The sequence below is a fragment of the Triticum urartu genome, chromosome 7 (assembly GCF_003073215.2).
Source record: "Triticum urartu cultivar G1812 chromosome 7, Tu2.1, whole genome shotgun sequence".
NCBI lineage: Eukaryota > Viridiplantae > Streptophyta > Magnoliopsida > Poales > Poaceae > Triticum > Triticum urartu.
In genome coordinates, this window is record NC_053028.1 from 690500538 (window position 1) to 690505963 (window position 5426).

At 42.7% G+C, this 5426-nt stretch overlaps 1 long non-coding RNA gene across 1 annotated transcript; it reads right to left on the reverse strand.

Annotated features, from left to right (window-relative positions):
* Positions 1–900: 900 nt before the first annotated feature.
* On the reverse strand, positions 901–3084 carry LOC125521986. Its single transcript, XR_007289568.1, has 2 exons — positions 2252–3084; positions 901–1246 (listed from the first exon to the last, which is right to left on the reverse strand). It is a non-coding gene; the product is annotated as an uncharacterized LOC125521986 (long non-coding RNA).
* Positions 3085–5426: the final 2342 nt, after the last annotated feature.

Genomic DNA, 5426 nt, shown 5'->3' on the forward strand with positions numbered 1-5426 from the left:
GCTTCGCTTTACTTGTGTGCGGAGGATAAGCAAAAGTAGTAGCACATGCTTTTCCTATTTGCTTTGCTTTCCTATTAGCATCTCCGGTCAATCAAACAGGATGCAGCAAGTGATTACATTAACCCCGATTCAAATATTTGAAGTACTGGACAATCATTTCATGCAGCCATTCATAAACATACTACTACAAGGGAATTACAACTTTTATTTTAAGCATAATGTTTGAGTACGTAAACTTTCCTCAAGAGTCCCTACACACTACTACTCAACTACTATACGTGCGTAGTACTCTGTCAGTAAGCAGCAGAGGAGATTGAAACGTAAGGACCATGTGTGTGTGTAGAAAACACACACAATAAACACTGAACATCACTAGTCACCCTACACACAGCAAGCTTCAGATGTTCAGAACAGATCAACATGTTGAGCAGTTAGGGAATCACGAGAAGGAAGCAGGAAGGTGGATCACGATGGTCTCACCTTGTTGCCGTCGTCCTCATCCAACCCCGGCGACCAAGTACACATCCAAGCCAGTTCACGAATCCATGGGTGCTAGCTTCATGTACAAGTCACTTGCGCCCAAAAGAAACACCCAGCTGTCGCAGGCCATGGTTAGACAGCAACTAGCACAACATAATTAACAGCCAGCTAAAGCTTAATGCAAGATCATATTCATAGTTGGCATGCATCAATACAGGAATCTACAATGTTGGATAAGGTGATAAAGAAAAACAGAAATAGTGGAGTTAGAAACATATGCAGCACAATGATGAAACAGAACAATAGATTTAATGTGTATATATTCTGGTGACTCTGCCAATTGTTACATGATACACTCATGTGTGTATATTCTGATGAGCCATAACCATCTAGCCAACAACATGGACATAATACACATTCTGGACCTAAATCAACATTTTATATTTTGTTTATGAAAAAATGCTGTTGATAATATATGCCAACGGTATCTTTACCTACAAATTAGGCGGTGAGCTACATGAGGTAAAAAATGAGATGACATTCAATCATCTGGTAGCAAAACAAGCTTACTAGCTAGCTAGTACACTAGAATGTGACCATCCAACATGCACACACGCATCATGCAGGAACATGTATGAACATTTTTCTGTAAGGGGGACATCAAGACCCTGTTTTGGAAGGACAAAAGAGCTCTTGAACGAGTTCTTGTCATCAGGTGCTTCTTCACCATCAGGCTCATTTGCTGCTGCTCATCCTCCTACTCCATCTACATGAACAAGAGAAAGTTAGTTGCTTGCATGGCATTCACTTAATAAAACAGCGGGTCAAGCTGAAAAATCTGTAATACAGATAAGAGTCCTAGGTTATGTATGTACAGAGCAAAGCAGCGGCAAGAGTAATGCAACTCACTGACCAAAACAGCGGGTCAAGCTGAAAATCGGTAACAGAAATTGCAGGATTGATTATATCAAAACATGTCAGCCATTGATAACGCCAGTAAGAAGCCAAAGGCGAAAGATGCTTTGTTTTTGCTTGGAAACTAAGACTGAGTTGCCGGCTAGCTAGTGGAGTGACATGTTTGTAATGGCAGTTTGGTACTATTGGCTGTAGAAATATGGGGAGAACACATTCAGGGTTGGAGGTCAGACACTTGCACGTCCATCTCCATGGTTGGTTGCTAGTGCTCCATTGATTAATATATGAAATTTGAAAGGGGCTAATCTGACCATCAACCTGATTTTCTGAATACTATTACAGTGAGTCAGTCTGCAATGAATATGCAATAATAATGTATAGCCCCAGATTTTCTGAACTATAAAAATGATGTAGCAAAATCAGGGGTTGTAGTAAATGGTACCAAGTGTTCATTTTTTACTGCTCAAGCTAGCTTAGTGCTTCCTTAATAAAATGGAAAGATGCAGCAAATACGAGATTTCTGCATCATAGGATAACCTGATATTTCCATAAGTTACATTTGGAAGCTCAACTAGTAGTACGGGATTAATAAATGGCTCCAATGTGAGCCATTAGTCAGGCCATCCAATGAAAAGTATTCATCACTAACACATGTGCCGTGGTGAATGCATGCAGTCATGGCTGACTTGAAGTAGCTTCACAAAATACAAATACTAGCTAGGATGTGTAGAAATACTACTGTAGATTCACTATTAGCAGTACATGCAATCTAATATAGTTACAGTCGGACATTATCCTAGATGGAAGCCTTATATTACTGTAGAATTACAATTGCAGAGGAGGGATCGGAAATTACCCTCAAGGGCCCATGGAGATTGCCCCAGCAGCGACCTCGGAGAGGCCGGTGATGAGGACGAGGGACGAGCAGGCAGATCACCACCACCACCACCCTTGGGCGGCCGCGCGTTCACATCCTCTCACTGTGCCGCCGCACCAGGAGACATGGAGCTGAATGAGGAGTGCGACTGGATCTGGAAGGAGTGCTCCAATAAATCAAGGGGATGAAGGATCAAATCAAAGATTGAGGTCGCCGCTTATATCTTACTGACGATCCTAGCGCGGGCGTCGGGCTGGAGCCCGGAGCGCCAGTGGCCTCCGGCGATGGGGCGCCGGTGCGTTCGGGTCAACCCCGCCTCCGACGGTCGCGGTGGCGGGACCTGAGTCTTGGGTGGGGCGCCAGTTGGCGTCCATGCTCCCCCTCCCCTCGCTCCTCCGGCTCGTCCGCCATAACCAACGAGTAGATCGGGGAGGAAGGTCGCTTGCTCGGGAGATCGATTGATGGCGACGGCGCCTGGACGGAGAAGTGAGGGGAACTGGGCTCGGCAACGGGACCAGCGCGGGGGCGAGGGGAGGGCGAAGGTGGCTCGCCTTCCCTTTTCTGGCGTGGGGCGTGCGGCGTGGTGGGAGACGGAGGCGAAGCGGTGAGCGTGCGAGGAACCCGGATCGGGGAGGTGCGAGGCCATGAGGAAAAGGAGGTGCGGCGCCGAGGGCGGGATGAGCGCGGCGGCCCTACGGCGGAGGGCGCCGACTGAGGCCTCCGGGACGGGCGGAGGAAGAGCGGCGGACGTCCTCCAGGAGGCGAGGAGGAGCGGGTGGCGCGCGGGCGCGGGCGGCGGGGTCGGATCTGAATCGGGAGGGATGGGATCGACGGGGTGGCGGCGGCGATGTGGGAGACGAGGGGAGGGGGAGCGCGTGAGGTGGGTGGCGGATCTGGAGCGCTAGGGTTCGTGGGGTGAGAGGGTGAGGGAGTTTTCTTTTTTCTTTTTCTTTTTTTGAGACAAAGAGGGGGAGGGGGTGAGGGAGAAAGGGCTGCCGTCGGATCCGAGAGCATCCGACGGCGTTTGAGCACGATCCGCGTGACATGTCAATGGACCAATCAGAACCCAGTACACGTTATGACCTTCTAAATTGGTCGTAATTGACTAAAAATAAGGTGTTGAACCATATTTTTTTTCAAAAAAAGGTGTTGAATCATATAAATAGTTTTATGATATGAGAAATTCAAAAAGAAACATTCTCATTGTGTCACCAAATGTGACATAGTTTTTAGGAAAACTAACAAACTTGGAATTGGAATAAGACAAATATCTTTTAAAAATTGTTATGAGAAATGAGTTTTTAGGGGGGGGGAATCATTTTCTATTTTCAGAGTGCCAAAAATGTTTACAGCACCACTCCATTTTCCAAAACTATAAGACAGCATTTTATGTACAGTTGACCAAATCTTTAGATGTAAAATGCTTTCGATCCACCTCATCAAAAAGACAAATTGTGTTTCAAAAAAGCATCTACCTCGACATTCTTTTGTTTTTCTTCTACTTTTTCACATGAAAAATTCAAAGAAATGATCTTATATTGTGCACAATGGTGCATCTTGGAATGGCAAACAATGTTACCTAAGAATGTTTTCATTTTCTTTGCAATTATTTTTAAAAAGTGTTCTCAGAAACGAGCTATCACGTATAGAGATCAATGGCTTTCAAGCCAAATGATCAATCTTATGGCCACATTCATGGCATAGTTTGTTCAAATGATATCATATTGTGCACAAGGGTGCATATTGGAATGGCAAACAATGTTGCCTAAGGAAGTTTTCATTTTCTTTGGACGAAAAAACCATTTTTCATTTTTCGAGTGCCCAAAAAGAGGGTTTTTTGTGAAGGACCTCCCAAATAACTGTTGCAAAATTGGACCAAATCATTTTTATAAAATACTAGTACATATTTAATTCACAATTGACCAAATGGTTGGGTGTAAAAAGTTTTGATCCACCTCTCGTGAAAAAGACAAATTTCCGCCGATTCAGCTGGAAGCGGGTCAAATTTGAACTGTAGCTGCCTTGTAGTTTGCTCTTTATTTTTTCCAAAAATCATTTCTAGGTACATAAGTATCTATTTAATCAAAGAAACACCAAACAAATTCCAAGATTCAACCACTAGCTAGGAACGGTCATTCCTGCCATTTTGACCGCATTTTGAAACGGGCATAAAAAATTCAAAAAAAAATCAAAAAATTGGGAAATCTTCACATTGTGTCATTATATGTGGCCAAGTTCACAGGAAAGATAACAAACTTGTAATACAGCAATTATTTTAAAAAAATGTTCTCAGAAACGAGCTATCACGTATGGAGATCAATGGCTTTCAAGCCAAATGATCAATCTTATGGCCACATTCATGGCATAGTTTGTTCAAATGATCTCATATTGTGCACAAGGGTGCATATTGGAATGGCGAACAATGTTGCCTAAGGAAGTTTTCATTTTCTTTGGACGAAAAAACTATTTTCCATTTTTCGAGTGCCCAAAAGGAGGTTTTTTTGTGAAGGACCTACCAAATAATTGTTGCAAAATTGGACCAAATCAATTTTCTAAAATACTAGGACATATTTAATGCACAATTGACAAAATGGTTGGGTGTAAAAAAATTTGATCCACCTCTCGTGAAAAAGGCAAATTTCCGCCGGTTCAGCTCGAAGCGGGTCCAATTTGAACTGCAGCTGCCTCATAGTTTGCTATTTATTTTTTTCAAAAATCATTTCTAGGTACATAAGTATCTATTTAATCAGAGAAACACCAAAAAAATTCCAAGATTCAACCACTAGCTAGGAACGGTCATTCCCGTCGTTTTGACCGCATTTTGAAACGGGTATAAAAAATTCAAAAAAAATCAAAAAAATTGGGAAACCTTCGCATTGTGTCATCATATGTGGCCAAGTTGCTAGAAAAAATAACAAACTTGTAATACGGCAATTATTTTAAAAAAGTGTTCTGAGAAACGAGCTATCATGTGTGGAGATCAATGGCTTTCAAACCATTTATCCATTTTTTGAGTGCCCGAAAGGAGGTTTTTTTATGAAGGAACTACCAAATAATTGTTGCAAAATTGGACCGAATCATTTTTATAAAATACTAGGCCATATTTAATGCACAATTGACAAAATGGTTGGGTGTAAAAAATTTTGATCCACCT